This window comes from Papaver somniferum, chromosome 11 (genome assembly GCF_003573695.1).
Source record: "Papaver somniferum cultivar HN1 chromosome 11, ASM357369v1, whole genome shotgun sequence".
Taxonomy (NCBI): Eukaryota; Viridiplantae; Streptophyta; class Magnoliopsida; order Ranunculales; family Papaveraceae; genus Papaver; species Papaver somniferum.
The window spans coordinates 21,290,129-21,310,271 of NC_039368.1; positions in this window are offsets into that span (position 1 = coordinate 21,290,129).

Sequence of the window (20,143 nt, forward strand, 5' to 3'; positions counted from 1 at the left end):
AACAAATCATAAAGATTAATACTGCAAAAACATCACCCTCCAAATATTTTTATAATTTAAACCAATAAACCTAAAAAAGAACAAGAAGATGAAAATAATATCTATATGTTGTCATAATCATTGCTATTCCAAACTCTAGTAAACCTTCTCAAAAGAAGAATAAGTTCCCATAAGAAGTTTCCTAGGCATCAGGACAAACTCGTAATGCACATATAAGATGATTTGTCCTTCGAGGGTAGAATCAATATTTTTTGCCTGGATTTACACCAAGAATAGCTACCAAAGGCGTATAAACATATTTTATTAACAAAGAAGAACATACAAAGTCATTAACGACCATGCACTACAGTTCACATAAGATGATTGTGAACATTCAAGAATCCCATAGTGATGCATACTGCTGCCTGTTCTTGAACTTCCTTCTTTGTGATTCACCAACAACATTCTTGTAAAATCTAAAATGAGCTTAGAAGAGTAGTACTCCAAGAATACAAGTGCCAAGTCCAAGAGAAGTGGAATAAGTGCAACGAAACTGAGCAAAACACTCAAAAACAAGAGACAGGACAAATACCAATCTTAACTCATTCAAATACAATAATTCTCGTATCCATTTTGAAAAGAATTCTAATAGGAAGAGAATGCAAAAAGAATGAGGTCATTCCGAGTTCGGACGAAGAAGTTATGGCCAAAACAAGTTTATCGAATATTGACGTCAAGTATGCATACGGGTTTGCAAACGAATTTTCAAGTACGCGAACTTAAACCCCTGGATTTTGATTTTAAAAGATGTTATGCATACCTGGTAGGTGTACCATGAAGTCCAAACATCCCGAACTACTATTTTAAAACCTAAACGTTTAAGAACCTTAAAAACAGATCAAGTTAGGTAGAAAAGAACGATAAGAAAGGTACGTGAATCCTTATAAGTTCTCTAAACAAATAAAAACACAAATATTTCTCAAGTTTATAGACATACCTTTTTAGATGAATCCAATTGAATTCTACAGCCTTACCGAACATAATCTGTGCGCCCCAACTTTCGTGCTTCCCTCACCGTATACATAGCAGGGCATTCCTTGGTGAGGATGCACTTACAACATAATCAAGTTGTGTTAGGGTGAACAATGTCTTGTTCACCACAATTGACCTTTGGATTATCATGAAAGGGATCACTTTTAGAGCCTTTCACATCCAATTCCATTTTTCCAAAAAACTTGTTAAGTTCCAACATCATGGATACTGCCTTCTCCATAGTCATGGAATTTTCTGGAAGATCATTCCTTTTCACACTCAAAGAATCATTAGCTTTCTTTGGTACCCACTTCTGAGTGCGCTTAGGAACAACCAGAACCTTCTTCCCATTACTCTCTTCAAGATTTCTCGGAAGAGAATTGGATTGACTATTCTTTTGCAAGTTAGTCTTTCTCCAATTGGGAGCATCGGTTCTTTTCTTCGTATTTACGAAGTTATCCTTTTGATAAACATTACGATTGTGAAAAGGCTTTGTATAACGTTTATAGGCAAATCTAGGTTTATCACAGCAACGATTCTTTTGCCTAAAGGTTGGGAAGTTACAACCTGTAATGTTAACGGGATTATCCTTAGCATATGATCTTGGTTTCACAACTTCTTGTGATGCCCAAACAAGAACATCATGAAGTTTCTTATTCCTTATACGAAAACGACATCTCCTTTCCAGGTGACCTTTATTTCCGCAATAGTGGAAAACATAAGGAATGTTCTTACCTCGATCCGTATGTGCTGACTTTGGAGGTTGATATTCTTTGCTCTTTCGAACCTTAATTGCCGGTGAAGGTATTTCACTTTTGCCATCAGTGGAAACCTTTTGTTGAGAAGAATCACTAGCCTTGACAAATTTTACCTCTTTGCTAATACTTGGAGCATCTATTCCCTTATATCCCAATCCTCGTGTATCACGATGATTTTTACTTGCTCCTAGCATAGTGGTTAATTTGCTTGAACTAGTATTGAACTTTTTCAAGTCATCTTCCAACATCTTGATTTTATCAAGAGAAACAGCTAAATCAGCCTCAAGGCGTTTTTCTCGAGCGAGACAAGCACTTTCTCTGTCATCAAAAATAACTTGTTGAGAGTTAAACCTTGCTTCAGATTCTGCAAGTTTCTCTTCCAACAAAAAGTACTTTTGATAAAGATTATCACATTCAAGTGACTTCATACGTAGTTTTTCCTCAGAATCCTTGAGGAGCGTTTCGTTAGAACGATTCGAAAAATAAACACCTGCGTAACATCTTCTCAATTTCTTGTTTTCTCGACAGAGAGGAGTTAGAAGACGTGAGACATGAGAAATTGTAATCTTCTTCATCTTCCACGAATCCAAAAACTTAACATACTCTGACACTTCCTCATCAACATCTCTATCAATATCTGAATCACCTTCATCAGAAAGTTCATCCAACTGTTCTTCTAGGAGAGTTTCCCAATCAACATTTTTTACATCAAGAGAATGTTTAGATATTGACTTAGATGTGATAGTTCTCTTAGGTGAATCCAAGCTTTTAGAATCATCTGGTAATTTCTGAACTGGTACGTTATTAGAGATAGACTCGTCCATAAATTCAGATCGCTAAAAACACATACTTGTAAGGTCTTGAACGCGTTTGCCTGCTCTGATACCAATTGAAAAAGCGGGGGTCTAACAATACCATCCAATATTTCTCTTAGCAATCTGTATGGACAATCTCGAATATACTTTTAATAGAATCAACAAGACTCAATCAATTAAAAGTATATCAACGAGTTTATATCTCTATCTTGATTTGATTTACTCAAGCAGGAACTGCGAGTTCTAACCAAATGCAATGAATAACTTGGATGGTACCAAAGACCAATATCCAAGGATCAATCAATGACAATCAACAACCAAAGGTTGGATTACTCTAATTGATGATCTAACGCACAACCTGTATTATTTCAATTATAAAGATGAAACAATATAATGCGGAAATAGAAATAACACAGACACCAGAAATTTTGTTAACGAGGAAATCGCAAAAGCAGAAAACCCCCGAGACCTAGTCCAGATTGAACACACACTATATTAAGCCGCTACAGACACTAGCCTACTCCAAGCTAACTTCGGACTGGACTGTAGTTGAACCCCAATCAATCTCCCACTGATCCAAGGTACATTTATGCTCCTACACCTCTAATCCCAGCAGGATACTGCGCATTTGATTCCCTTAGATGATCTCACCCACAACTAAGAGTTGCTACGACCCAAAATCGCAGGCTTTGACAATAAACAAATCTGTCTCCCACAGACAAGTCTATCAAAAGATCAATCTGTCTCCCACAGATAAACCCTAAAGGTTTTGTTCTGTCTTTTAATAATAATCAAGGTGAACAGGAACCAATTGATAATCCGGTCTTATATTCTCGAAGAACAACCTAGAAATATCAATCACCTCACAATAACTTAACTATGGTAGTATAACAAGTTATTGTGAAATCACAAACAATGAGACGAAGATGTTTGTGATTACTTTTTATATCTTGCCTATCGGAGATATCAATCTCAATCCAATCAATCTGATAGTACTCGTACGATAGAAGATGCAAGATCAGATCACATAACTACGATAAAAGTAGTATCGGTATGGCTTCACAATCCCAATGAAGTCTTTAAGTCGTTAACCTGGTTTAAGAAGAAGAAAACCAAAGGTTAAAGGATAATCGATTCTAGTATGCAAACTAGTATCACATGTGAGGTGTGGGGATTAGTTTTGCACAATAATGGATGTCTCCTTTATATAGTCTTTCAAATCAGGGTTCACAATCAATGTTAGCTTAGTCACAAAGCATTCAATATTCACCGTTAGATGAAAACCTGATTTAGATTCAAGATAATATTTCTCAACTGTTAGATAGAAAACTTAGCTTGTTACACACAGTTGACAACGCACGCTTCTAGGTTTGTTAACCGTACCCAAACATATGCACTTGTTGGTTCAACAATAGTTAACCAAAAGGTTAGACATAGGATCATTTCATATCAACCATGTTCTTCTTCACCATAACTAGTTCAAATGACTTCAAAATGAACTAGTTAGAGAGTTGTTCAATTGCAAGGAAATATCATGTACTACACAAGACACAATTGAAGCAAAGATGATTTGATTCACTTGAATCGGTTCATGAACTTTTATAGCCACGGTTTGCAAACTGCATTCCTTAGTCTTTTTAAGTTTAAGTTCAGAAATCATCTTCAGATATATAACCTTCTCAAGTTCGCAGACTAGGTTCGCGTACTTAAGTTACCGGGCAGAGTTTACAAACTCCAGTAGAAATTCTCGGGTTTGAGAACTTCGCCGGTTCGCGGACTTAGCTTCATGCAAGTAGTTTGTCAACTCCAGCAGAAATTCTCGGGTTTGAGAACTTCGGCAGTTCGTGGACTTGGCTCACGCCATTCTTCCGGTTCTCTTGATCAACAAAGTTCGCAAACTTTGGTTCAAAGAATAAGACTTATACATAAATGTGTTTCCACAACAATGCTTATGTCCACCATTGGTTATGTAATCTAAACTCTCATTTCAATCATTAAAACATTCTTAGAGGACGTTATATAGTTGTTACACCATTTCTCGTCAAAGAAATTTTCAAGATGATTGAAACATATTATGACTTTCGTCATATGGTAAAGATAAACCTGATCGAAGCGAAAAGCTTACCAACACATATTTCGAGATATAGATAGGCGAGGTATACTCGGCTCGAAATACCAAATGTGTATAATCCAAGTCTATATATATAGCATACAACTTCTTGTCTCAAACAGTAGGAGATAGAGTAGATAGACTTTTGAGTGACAGATAAGTTCAAGTTTTCACATACCTTTTTGTCGAGAAGCTTTACCGGTTCCTTGAGTAGTTCTTCTTCTTGTATGATGAATCGCCATGAAGTCCTTGAGCTCAATTACACTTTCTATCCTAGTCCGATACTTAGCTATAATAGACTAGAAATCAAGACTTATAGTTTTGATCACTAACATTGACAAACATGCTTGAGATAGCAACGCATACGAGTTCGACCAAGAAATGCTCTAACAAGAAATAAGACGGACACCAGAAGTTTTGTTAACGAGGAAACCGCAAAGGCAGAAAAACCCCGGGACCTAGTCCAGATTTAACACACACTGTATTAAGCCGCTACAGACACTAGCCTACTACAAACTAACTTTGTCCTGGACTGTAGTTGAACCCCAACCAATCTCACACTGATCCAAGGTACAGTTGCGCTCCCTATGTCTCTAATCCCAGCAGGATACTACTACAACTAAGAGTTGCTACGAACTAAAGTTGAAGACTTTAATAAACAAATTTTTATCACACATAAAAGTCTACAAGAATAGGTAAATTTGTCTCCCACATAAATACCTAAGAGTTTTGTTCCTTCTTTTGATAAATCAAGGTGAACATGAACCAATTGATATACCTGACTTATATTCCCGAAGAACAACCTGAAATATCAATCACCTCACAGTAATCTTAATCGATTATTGAAACAAGATATTGTGGAATCACAAACGATGAGATGAAGACGTTTATGACTACTTTTCTATCTTGCCTATCAGAGAAATTAATCTCAAGCCAATCCTTAAGATTGTACTCAACTACGATAGAAACAAGAAGATCGGATCACACAACTATAAGAAGATAGTTGGGTCTGGCTTCACAATCCTAATGAAGTCTTCAAGTCGTTAACCTACAGGGTCTCGATAGAAACCTAAGGTTAAAGGAGAATCGACTCTAGCTTACAATTAGTATCACACATGAGGTGTGGGGATTAGGTTTCCCAGTTGTTAGAGTTCTCCTTTATATAGTATCCAAATCAGGGTTTGCAATCTAAGTTACCTTGGTAACAAAGCATTCAATATTCACCGTTAGATGAAAACCTGATTAGATTCAAGCTAATATCTTTCAACTGTTAGATCGAACTTAGCTTGTTATACACACATGAAATGTAACTTCATTTAGGTTTGAGTAACCGTACCTAAACGTGTACAAGCCGTTGGTTCAGCAGTAGTTAATTATAGGTTAGCCATATGAGCACTTTCATATCAACCTTTATTCTTCTTTACCACAACTAGTTCAAATGACTCAAATGAACTAGTTAGAGAGTTGTTCAATTGCTTAGATCTCATAGAAGAATACAAGACACAATCGAAACTAAAACAATTTTGATTCAGTCGAATCAATTAATGAACATTATAGCCACAGTTTGCAAAGATTGCATTCCTAAATATATAAATGTATTAGTTCACGAATTAAACCGTTTTTAGAAAATAACCTACTTAAGTACGCATACTGGTACACGGACTTAAGTACCCGGGTTAAGTTTGTTTTCAGTTCACAAACTCCAGCAGAAATTCACGGGACATAAACTTCTGGCAGTGCGCGTACTGGTACGCGAACTCTAGTTCTGGTTATCCTGAGCAACAAAGTACGCATACTTTATTTCAAGGATATTGGACTTACAAACATATGAGCTGTCTCACAATGTTTATATCCAACCATGGTTATGTATTATAAACTATCATTTCAATCATTGAAACATTCTTAGAGGACGTTATATAGTTGTTGCTCACAAGCTATTTTTCGTCAAAGCTATTTTCAAGTAATTGAAACTAATATGACTTTCGTCACTAGTAAAGATGAACTTGGCCAAAGCGAAATCTTACCAACACATATTTCGAGAAATTAATAAGCTAGATAAACTCAACTCGAAATAGTATGTGTATATAATCATAGTCTATATAGCAATACGACTTTTGTCTCAAGATAGGAGATACAATAGACTTTTGAGTGATAGATAAGTTCAAGTCTCCACATACCTTTTTGTCGACGAATTTCCACCAGTTCCTTGAGTAGTTCTTCATCTTTGCATGATGAACGCCATGGAGTCTAGAGCTTAACTACACTTTCTATCCTAGTCCGAGACTTAGCTATTAGTAGACTAGAAATCAAGACTTATAGTTTTGGAAACTAAACTTGACAAACAAGATTGAGATAGCAACGCTTGTGAGTTCGACCGAGTAATGCTCTAAGAATCTCCCACTTTGTCAATTTTAGTGACAAAACTATCAATACATATAAAATACAAAATAAATAAACTTTGCAGCTTCTCTTCCACATGCATGATCTTCTTGGTTCTTCAACATTACTCGAAATCTTTGTCACTTCCAAGTACTCCAATGATTCCAAAGATATTTAATGCAACATCATCGTTGTTGAAGATCCATAGCCATAACAATGAGAAAACAAAAGCTTTCGATCATTGTTAGACAGTGTCATAGTATTATTACACAGCATCAAAGTTCAATTGCATCACAACTTCGACAACAATACTATGGTGATATGTATCACTCCCCCTTAGTCAATACTTCATCTCACATGAAAACCATTACCCCTTACATAATGATCCGAAAACCATATGTATTTGTAGTACGAACTACACATTAACTCTCCCCCTTTTTGTCAATAAAATTGGCAAAGGTACGAAAACTAGTGGGATCCTCATGAAATTTCCATAGAGACACTTTATGACCAAAAGAAAATACATATCAACTTTTTTAAATGCAATCATATAGCCGAAGCTAAATGCATTCATAAAGAAGTTTATAAAGATATAAGATAACCCCTATAATATTCCACATTCGCATTCCCCACAAATATTTGGTAATTAAGCACAAGTTAAATTAAGAACACTCCCCCATATAATGTCATTCTCGAGAGAACAACAAGAGCGACCTTACTTTCACAAGAAAAGAAGGATTTCTTTGGACATTAACAAATCACATAAGAATATGAGTTTGTATCCAAAAAACTCAATCAAATTAACCACAAGAGAACCCATGATTAATTCAATCGGAAATGCTCAACATAAGAGAACTTAGGGAGCCACACAGTACATGCATAAAAATATGGATCAGGGAAGATCAATACTGTGGAATAGACAAATTTCTCATCACCATTTGCACAATAACATGTAATAAACATAATCTTCGTAAACAAAATCTCATCCTATCTTCCATCAATATTTGCATAATAACATGCAATAGGATTATCTTTTGTTTTGTCAAAAGTTCATTCAATCCTTTATCAATACTTGCATATCGATATACGAAAGACTTAACTTTTGACCACGTATGGGACAATCATAGTTCACGGACGCAAACACACATATGCCATGAAAAATTGCAATATATAAAACCATAAAGATTAATACTGCAAAAATCATCTTCCCAACTTTAGAGTTTAAATAAATAAATCAAAAAACAATGAAGATGAAAATGTTGGACATAGCTATGTGTAATCACAATAATGGATATTCCAAATCCTAGTAATCCTTCTAAAAATACAAGAATAAAATTCCCATAAGAAGTTTCTTAGATAAAACTAAAACAAGTCGTTTAAAAGAACCAGTGCCAACATGATTTACTTATCATATTCCTCATCAGAAACAATCCAAGATGCTTGAATCATGTTCAAATTTTCCTTGATCTAGGAAAACTTAGTTGCAATCAACAAAAATTGTTCTTGCACATATTTCACCCTTGAATTGACCTTACAAACACCCTTGTGAATTTTTTGAAGAAGACTCGGGGTGGTAGGATTACAAGAATTGTCAAGGGAATCATCTCTTTGTCTTTTGCACACATTCTCCCTTATACGCTTGAAAGTACATGGACGAACAGGTTTGGGCGCTCTAAGGGAATTGGCAATTGGATCAAAACCACTTTCACGGCAAATTTGACTAATCAAGCAGGGGAAACCTAACTTCTTGTTGGGTGAAGTCATCGAAGTCATTTGAAAAATGATGAAACCACAAATATCGAGACTCGGAATACCCAATTCAAGGAAATATGCCAATTCTGCAAACTCACGAATCCACCGAGAATTCTCAATTGTGGAGGGACAAAGATTAGGGATACCAAGTTTTCCGAAGGCCATCGAGGCAATACTAAGAACATTAGTAGGAAACTTCCCTTCATTCCAAACAACCTTCTTACCACAAAGACCATGAGAGATGTCTTCATACGATGGTCGTTCATCACTTGGCCTGGGTAAACAAATATTACCCAATGGAATTTTGGTAATTTTCGAAATCAACTCTCTATTAGCAAGAAACCTTTATCTATTTATCATGGTTTTGAATTCCACCTTTTTAAGATCAACATCATGATTGTTGGCGTAGAAAATTCTTGTGAGATTATCAAATCCTTGACCAAGACCATCAAAGATGTTTCCAATATTGAATTTTTCAAAGAAAATTAAATCCTCTTTATGTCCACTAGGGGAATCCAATTTATTTTCTAAAATAAATCCATTAGATGAAATTTTTTCAAAAAAATTAGCACAAGAATCATTGACAAACCTAATCCTAAGAGAATTTTGGTCTAAAGGAAGATTCACGCTAGAAGAACCCAAACTTTTTGAAATTCTTTTTGAAACCTTGAAATTCATCATGAGATCCAGAAATTGGAAAGGAAGGAGGAAGGAGACACTTACTTGGAATTAACCTTGAACACCCTTCCTTTTAATTTTTCTCCAAAGAGTTTTAATGGAGGAAATTCATGAACCCTAGAGAGTTCACGTATGCGGACAAATTTGGGAAGGAAGAAAGTACGCATACTTCTTTTGTAAACCCATGAATGGGCTTGGGCCCGTTTCTGAACCGTGTCCCACAAAAGGAATGTGGGATTTCCGAGGTGATAAATCACCAAGGACACGCAACTTGCGAAAGTACGCATGCTTGCGGAACGACCGTGCAGTTGAAAACAAACAAGAATTAACCCAGGTACAAACAAATCAAGCCTTTTTTTCCCCATCTCAAGATATTTACAAATGGGGTAATGCCAACAAGTTACCAAGTGGCGAGATGTGCAGAGAGATCCTCATGCAACATTTCCTGTTGATATTTGTGAACAGTACCAGTGATATAATCATAGTAATGATGATAATCAGGGCTAAAAGAGTTTTCTAACTTTCTACTCACATGATCATAAAGAAGTTTCTTCTGATGCCTTAACCTTGTGTTAATAACACAAGAACCCGGTTTATTGGAATTACTTGTGTTGACAAGGAGTTTAGTTCGTACAACATGATTGCATGATTTTTCATGTACAAAACTTTTATCGGATTGATTCTTATTCTTAAGAGAGTTAAGATTTTCTAAGAATCTAAAAACGTTTTCAAACACTCTAAAAAGATATTTGTAAATTGATCCTTCATGATAGTATTTCTCATAAAGATTAAGAGTTAATCTAGTGAGATTCCATATCTCTGAGCGTAAATAACGTTTTTTCAAACTTCCTTCATTTTTTGATTTTTCCTTTAGATTGTTTCTCATCATCTAACTTTTCCAAGATATTAGATGAAATAAGATTATCATGAGAAACCAGAGGTCTGGTTAATAATAATCCTTGAACGATCTTTAAGGAGTTCTGGCGTGCGCTACAGATGCCGAGAGCAAGTTTCCCAAAGAAATTTCCTATAAGGGCATACTTTAAGGATCTGTCAAACACAAACTTATCAGGTTTATAGTGTTTGCCTACTCTGATACCAATTGAAAAAGTGGGGGTCTAACAACCACACCCAATATTTTGCTTAGCAATCTGTATGTACAAACTCCAATATACTTTTAAGAGAATCAACTAGACAGTCAGACTCAATCTTAACAAAAAGTATATCAAAGAGTTATATCTCAATTTCTCGATTCAATACTTACTCAAGCAAATATAAATATGCGAGTCTAATTGAATACATGATAAATCACTTGAACGGTACCAAAGACCAATGTTCAAGGATCAATCAATTTCAATCAACAACCAAAGGTTGGGTTTTCCAATTGATCGATTCAACGTACAACCTGTGATATTTCAATTATATAACAAAATATAATGCGGAAAAGAAATAACACAGACACCAGAAGTTTTGTTAACGAGGAAACGCAAATGCAGAAAAACCCCGGGACCTAGTCCATATTGAACACAAGATGTATTAAGCAGCTACAAACTAACTTCGGTCTGGACTGTAGTTGAACCCCAATCAATCTCGCACCGATCTAAGGTACAGTTGTGCTCCATACGTCTCTGATCCCAGCAGAATACTACGCACTTGATTCCCTTATATGATCTCACCCACAACTAAGAGTTGCTATGACCCAAAGTCGAAGACTTTAATAAACAAATCTGTATCACAGAGAAAAGCCTACAGGAATAGATAAATCTGTCTCCCACAGAAATACCTACGAGTTTTGTTCCGTCTTTTGATAAATTTAGGTGAACATGAACCAATTGATATACCAGACTTATATTCCCGAAGAACAGCCTAGAAATATCAATCACCTCACAATAATCTTAATCGACTTGCGAAACAAGATATTGTGGAATCACAAACGATGAGACAAAGAAGTTTGTGACTACTTTTCTATCTTGCCTATCGGAGAAATTAATCTCAAGCCAATCCTTACGATTTTACTCAAATACAATATAAACAACAAGATCAAATCACACAACTATATAGAAGATAGTTGGGTCTGGCTTCACAATCCCAATGAAGTCTTCAAGTCGTTAACCTACAAGGTCTCGATAGAAACCTAAGGTTAAAGGAGAATAGACTCTAGCTTATAACTAGTATGAGGTGTGAGGATTAGGTTTCCCAGCTGTTAGATTCCTCCTTTATATAGTCTTCAAATCAGGGTTTGCAATCCAAGTTACCTTGGTAACAAAGCATTCAATATTCACCAACACCTGATTAGATTCAAGCTAATATCTTTCAACTGTTAGATCGAACTTAGCTTGTTATACACACATGAAATGTAACTTCATTTAGGTTTGAGTAACCGTACCTAAACGTGTACAAGTCGTTGGTTCAACAGTAGTTAATTATAGGTTAATATGAGCACTTTCATATCAACCTTATTCTTCTTTACCACAAGTAGTTCAAATGACTCAAATGAACTAGTTAGAGATTTGTTCAATTGCTTAGATCTCATAGAAGAATACAAGACACAATCGAAACAAAAACATTTTTGATTCACTCGAATCAATTCATGAACATTATAGACACGGTTTGCAAAGATTGCATTCCTTAATATATATAAATGTATTAGTTCACGAATTAAACCGTTTTTAGAAAATAACCTACTTAAGTACGCATACTTGTTCGCGGACTTAAGTACCCGGATTAAGTTTGTTTTCAGTTCATAAACTTAGCAGAAATTCACGGGACGTGAACTTCCAGTACGCGCACTTTAGTTCCGGTTATTCTGAGCAGCAAAGTACGCATACTTTGGTTCAAGGATATTGGACTTACACACATATGAGTTGTCTCACAATGTTTATATCTAACCATGGTTATGTATTCTAAACTATCATTTCAATCATTGAAACATTCTTAGAGGACGTAATATAGTTGTTGTTCACAAACTATTTTTCGTCAAAGTGATTTTCAAGTAATTGAAACTAATATGACTTTCATCACTAGTAAAGATGAACTTTTCCAAAGCGAAAGCTTACCAACACATATTTCGAGAAATAGATAATCGAGATAAACTCAGCTCGAAATAGTATGTGTATATAATCATAGTCTATATGACAATACGACTTTTGTCTCAAGATAGGAGATAAAGTAGACTTTTGAGTGATAGATAAGTTCAAGTATCCACATACCTTTTTGTCGATGAAGTTCCACCAGTTCCTTGAGTATTTCTTCGTCTTTGCATGATGAACGTCGTGGAGTCTAGATCTCAACTACACTTTCTATCCTAGTCCGAGACTTAGCTATTAGTAGACTAGAAATCAAGAGTTATAGTTTTGGCAACTAAACTTGATAAACAAGCTTGAGATAGCAACGCTTGCGAGTTCGACCGATCAATGCTCTAACAATAAGGTCACTCGAACTTGATCAAGGATCAAAATTTTCATATTTGATATTTGATTCAAGATCTTAAGATAGGACTTCTGATCATTTATTATAATAGATTCTGTTTTGTACTTGATCGATCATAAGGGAATTAAGTTAATAAATACCCAATTTGTGCTTGTGGTATTTATTAACTTGTTGATATGAGATATTAATACAGCGGTTACTGAAACAGATTAGTCCTTTACTATTTCGGAATACGATCCAAAAGTGTTGAGTGCTAGAAGTCTTCACAACAGGTGGAACGAGTACCAGATTGGTAGTAGGCACATGGATACTGAAGGAACTGTGTATTTTGGAGTTATTTTACTTGGTCTCTACTATACGAAGTTGGTTGTAATCTTTGCATGACGACTTAACTCTGAGAGTATTCAAAACTGGATTAGATCCCTTGGTTTTTTTGCATTTGTTGTTTCCTCGTTAATTAAATCTTGTTGTGTGCTTTTACTTTACTTTCTGTATTATAATAATTATTTTAGTTATAATAAAGTAAATGCACTAGTATGTTAATCCAACACTTGGATTTGATCCTAATAGATTGGTTATGAGTGTCAAAACTTATTCTATATATCTAATGTTAGCTTTTTAAAAAGTAATCTCCTTGACAGTTTTTGTATGTGTTTGATTACACAAGGTGTCTCTTATATAGGTGAATATCAAAAAAAGGATATCGAAAACATTATAATATACTTGGTACCCTCGTCATTTCAGGTTCATTAATTCAGTATCATAATTCGAAATGATTTATGTGCACTATGCCGTCATGGATGTTAAGGATGAGAGCACATATAATTGAATAAAAAGTCGGATTTTGTAATTTTTGAGTCCACATTGATATTGTTTTGCAAAGAAAGTCATCCCATATAAGATAACGAGAATTCAAGAAATTGCATATTTTTGGACTGTTTAGAGCCTACAATACCCAGTTGGTCACCTTATAATTACCAACGATCTCCCGAGGGGCGGAGCCAAGGGTTGACTAACCCCGTCTCGATCCCCTTAAAATCACCAAATCACCCTTGTTTTATCTAGTATTTGGTATTTAGTCTCTCTATCTTATTATATTTATCCCACCAAAATCCATATTTCTATATACTCCTCATGAAAAGCCTTATTTATTTGGAAAGATTAATAACATTCGCTCGAGTATCAAATCTATGTCCTCAAACAATGCTCGCTCTGCAAATAAAAATCAAAGGAAATTTGTCAAAACGGCTGTTTTTGTTCCTCCTAAGGATGGTGAGGTTATCAATCTAGATTTATTGCTTACAAATGATGGTAATGTGGCTGATGAAGACAGTAGATTAGGGAAGCGGCATAGATCTACTAATGAACCCATTGAAATTCCTTTGATTACTGAGACTTCTTCACAAAGTACCTCCCTGAATTCCACTACAACCACCAAGACTACTCGCAGGTCACATCAGAAGAGGACCAAACTGCAAGTGCTAATGAGGGGAGTCAGGTATATTTTATCTTCAAACATCTTTTACTTTTAAAGTTCATTTATTTTTCATCGTTTCTGCTGATCATTGCAAACTCTTTCACCTCATCATATGTTTTAATTACTGTTTCGTATCTACTTCATAAACTAGTCAAAATCATTAAATACCCTTACTTAGCATTATCATTTGTATTAAATCTCACATGCATAATTGATTTCAGTTTTTGCGTTAGAAAATCCAAGCTAGTCTTAGTCCTACTTGTAATTACTAAATTCTCCACCATGAGAGTATTATCATGGAATGTTCAAGGTCTTAAAATCACAAGTACTAGGGATCATATTAAAGATCTTATTAGGACCCAAAACCCTGATATAATCTTCTTATGTGAAACTAAACTTAATGAATCAAAGATGAAACCTCTTGTTCCTCTTATCAATACCCCAATGTGAGATATATTTCTTCAGTAGGGTTATCTGGTGGTCTAACAATTATATGGAAAAATGGTTCTCTCTTGTGAGCTCCTTGGCAGTGAAAACAACATGTTTCATCTAGTTATTCAGGATGATCCAAGTCAGCCAGAATGGTTGCTTTCTTGTATGTATGGGTATGGAAATGGTCAAAGGAAAAAAGAGCAATGGTAGTTCATTGAAGAAACATGAAGGAATGTTAATAGTCCTTGGTGTTTAATGGGTGATCTTAATATTCATCTTTCGAATTCTGGTGCTTCATCTTCTTATAACAGTGATGGTCAAATTACTTCCATGCTTCAAGATATTGGCTTAGAAGATCTGGGATTTATTGGTCATGAACACACTTGGACTAGAAACAATCTGGGAACGGTCAAAAGGAGGTCTAGGATAGATATGACGCTTGGTAATGCAACTTGGAATTCTATCTTTCCTTCTTCAAAGGTTTTACACTTAAGTCAAATGGGAAGTGACCATTGCCCTATTATGCTCATTACTGATTACAACCATCCTAAACTTTGGAAGCCTTTTAAGTTCTTTCAAACTTGGTTAAATGACAAAAAAATGTGCAGTTGAAATAGCAAAAGCCCGGAGTCAGCAAGTTCAAGGATTAGCTGCTTTCAAACTCACTAAGAAGATGCAGTTTACAAGAATATATCTTTCTAAGTGGAACAAAAAGAACTTTGGTGACATTAATCTCAAGGTTGACATTCTTCAAAAGCAGTTATCAGAAATCCAAGCTCTTCCTCACTCTCAGGATAATACTTCTAAGGCTTTTCAGGTTAATGAAGAACTACAAAGGTGGCATCATATTCAGAATGAATTCAATAAACAAAAGTCCAGAGATAACTTTCTTAAAGATATGGATAATAATACAAAGTATTTCCATACTATTTCTAAAATAAAACGAGCAAGAAACAATATTGATACTCTAAAAGATAAGAATAGTAATTGGCTGCATTCTAGAGATCAGTTATGCAAACTTCTCACATATAACTTTCAAGAAATTAGCACTTCTACAAATCCTCAACTGGATGATAAGTTCTACAATCATTTGACTAGCATCATTACTGAAGAAGAAAACATAATACTTGTAGCCGTACCATCTAATGATGAAATTTTCTCTGCTCTTAAAAGTATGGAAAATTGGTCTGCTCCTAGTCCTGAGGGTTTTCAAGCTGGTTTTTATAAAACTCAATGGAACATAGTGGGCGAGGATGTCTGTGATATGGTTAAAATATTTTTTATCTCTAAGCACACGTGCCATGCTCTCAACAAAACTTATATCTCTTTAATTCCAAAGACTAAGAAACCTATTTCTCCTTCTGAATTCAGGGCTATAAGTTTGTGTAATAATTCTTATACGATTCTTTCTAAGATTCCGGTTGTTAGAATGAAGCCTCTAATGGATAGAATTGTGTCTCCATATCAAGTTGCTTATGTCTCTGGGAGACTTATGAATGACAACACCATAATTTCCCATGAATTATTCCATCCTGTGAAGAAGAAAGAAGGTGGGGGTTGCTAGTTGTCTTTGAAGGTGGATATGTATAAAGCTTTTGATAGATTGAAGTGGTATTTCATTTAAAGGCAATGAGAAGTTTTGGATTTTGTGAAGAATGGATCCAGCTTATTAAGAAATGCATTAGCACCACTTCTCTCTATGTTCTTCTCAATGGCTCTCCATGTGAAGAATTCAAGCCTACAAGAGGTATTAGACAAGGAGATCCCCTATCTCCTTACCTTTTTATCTTAGCAATGGAATGGTTCTGAAGGACTCTCACAGCAGCTCATCAGTCAAAGAAAATTCAAGGTATCAAAGCAGCTAGAAATGCTCCTCCTATTAATCATCTACTATTTGCATATGATTGCCTAGTCTTTACTCATGCTAATTTAACCGGTGTGTCTAATCTTCTTCAAGTTATAAAAGATTTCAGTTCACAATCTGGCCAGGTCATTAATTTTGACAAATCATCCATTTTATTCAGCAATAATATGGATTCTTCTCTATGTGATTCTCTTAGTCACATTCTTGGAGTAAAGAACATGGATAGGAAAGATAAGTATTTAGGCTCTCATTTGCTTATTGGTAAATCTAAAGTCAATTCCTTTGAAGACATAAATTTATCCTTTGAAAGAAGACTTGTTAATTAGCAGGGAGGTACTATGTGTCAAGCTGGTAGAGGTACCATGGTTAAAGCTGTCCTTAATGTTGTGACTATGCATCAAATGAGCTCCTTAAAAATTCCAAGGAAATTAATCAAGAAGTTAGATACTCCTCAAAGGAATTTTTTTTGGGGATACAAATCTAACAGAGGCAATAATCCTATATCCTGGAACAACTTATGTATTCCAAAGGAAATAGGGGATTTAAATTTTAGAGATCTTGAAAAACTCAAGCATGCTTTGCTCACTAAATTTGCCTGGAGAATAAGTGCTCAACCTGATCTGTTGTGTGTTAAACTCTTAAAAGCTAAGTACTTCAGAGAAGAAAAATTTCTTCATATTCAGAAAGATAAGAACAACTCCAGCTGGATTTGGAAAGGTGTAGAAGTTGGGCTCAAGATTTTTCAACAAAATGTTTGCATGGAGGTTAATAATGGAAGGAAAACTCGAATTTGGCTTGACAATTGGATCATAAATCTGGACAATAATCCAATACCTTCTCAATCTATCCATCTTAGTTATGAGTATGTTTCTGAACAGTTGCTTCCAAATTCTTCTGAATGGAACATCAGTTTACTATATATTCTTTTCGAAGAAGAAGTGGTGGAAAAGATACTAAAGCTGCAAATTCATTTAGAAGATGAAGATATTATTCGATGGAGACCAACAAGAGATAGGTTATTCACAGTAAAGAGTGCTTATAACAAATTGGTTGAGAGCAATTTTCACCAGCAAGAACTCATCAATTTTGTACCCAAGAATGTATGGAAGTCTCTCTGGAAGATGAAAGTCCCTCACAGAGTGAAGCTTTTTATTTGGAAGTGCTTAAAAGAGATAGTTCAAACAAAAGATAAGGTTGCTAGGTACAACAGTAGCATTGAAACTCACTGCAAAATCTGTAATTAACTGGAGGAAACGATCTTTCATCTCTTACTAGAATGCCAACATGCTAGAACCGTATGGAGAGGTCTTGGTGTCAATGTGGATCAAGTAGATATCAACTGTGACAGTATAAAGGATTGGATCATCTCTTGGTTGAATAATCAGTTTACAAATGGAATGGAGGAAGATCATATTTGGAGAACTACATTGATGGTAGGCTGTTGGGTTATTTAGAAGGAAAAAAGTGTAAATGTCTTTCAAAATAAATCTTTAAACCCTTTATCTACTATTTCTATAATTATATTTTACTTGCATAATTGCTCTCTTGCAGTCAAGAACAACATGTCAGAGCAGCCTAACATTCAGCTTACACCTGCTCCACTAGAACATGTTACAAAAGTATTCATTGTTGTATCTTTCGATCATCTTACTTACACTTCTGGCACCGATATGGTGCTTGTTTCTTATGCAGGAACATATGATGGAGTTAAAGGATCGTATGCAGACGGAGTAATTGAATCGGAAGCTGCAGAGTGCATGGCTATACTGGAGGCACTAAGTTGGCTTAAGGACCTAAACATTAATGAAGTTCAACTCATTGCTGATGCAGAAAGGTTTAAAACTCTCTCATGTTAAGAGAGACTTGAATAATTTAGCCGATAGTGTAGCTAAAAGAGCCTGGAAGGATAAACTTCTCTTAGAAAATACATGGATTATTCATCATGGCTATCTTCTTTATTATAAAGGCTTACAGTGCCAGAAACTGCATAATTAATATAAGTTCTTTATCAAAAAAAAAAAGAGAGAAAGAAAACTCCTCATTTGTAATTTTTGGCTCCGCCACATGGTCTCCCTCATTTGATGATATCAGATGACGGGTCCAAGGAAGTCATCAGATGAGGTCCAAGGAATACTACAGACTACAATTATAGGGAAAATTAGGCTAAGACCCCGTCCGTAACGGACGACAGTGGACGTCTGCACTGAATCTAATGTGAACAAGAAGTAAGCCGGTCTAACTGTTACCAAGAACAATCACTCCCTTTCTCCACCTAGTTGTGCATTCTTTTTACTCGCTGGTCGTTCCCATGCTCACCACCACGGCCACTAGTCAATTAACTTTGAGAGTTCAAACCAAATTGTAGCTTCATAGTAGTATGGTATTTAGTCTTAATAGGGTCATAACGGTTCAGTCTTTGGAAGGAACAAGTTATGTTATTCTGAGTCTTTTTTTTTTTGATCGGCATGTTATTCTGAGTCTCTGACCACGTATCCCATGTAAGTACGTACTTACATTTGGTTGGTCATCATTTTCATGCACAGCAATATCTCTTGGTTATCACTAGAGAATGGCACATGCTGCACAGCTACTCCTCCCACTCCCACAGCGCTGTGTACGGATAGGGCTGGGATGCCCTATAACTTTATGGCTTTGTGGAGTTCCTTTTGTCTGGAAATCATAAACATTTGCCATCCAGCCGATCGAAATTTGGTCTATTCTGTCGTCTATCCTAAATTTGGTCCTACACTTGTGAAGTGTGTACATTCCATTCCGACCTCACATTTAATGATCAGCATCTTCAGTTTGGGAGCTCGACATGTTTTGACGCTGCAGATTTCAACACAACTATCTCCCCACAGTATTAAATACCTTCCAACGACTCTCGCTATAATATCTTGTCCATTTTCCATTAATTTCTTGATATTGAAATCTGATTGATCTCCATATTTAATGCTTTGGATCCACTTCTGTTTTGCTGGTCCTCGTTTTGTTCCAGTTGAACTCTACATTGTATACCATATAATTTTTTTAAAAAGTACAGTAAAGTACTGCAAGTCTGTTATGCACGGTATCAAAGTTTTGGTTCTACAGCTTTGCGCTTCTGCAGGCATACGTGGGATTGGAGCGCAGGTATGTTTCGGATTGGACAATTTGGACTGAAGAAGGCAAGAAGCGTACTGAAAAATTCAAGCTGCTAATGTGCTTTTTCTTTGTCATGGCACTCTACGCTCTTTCCACTTAGAAATGCCCGTTGGTTCCATGATGAAGTTAAATTAAGACGGACTTTTAAAGTTTTCTCTAGCAAAAAAAAAAGAAGAAAAGATGTCCTTCGGCCAAATCTTTGGAATAGATCCAAGCCCAAATGGAAGCCCAACATACTTGAACAACTGCACGGGAGGTAAAGAATAGAGCCATCCTGATTTCTTTGGTCAATTA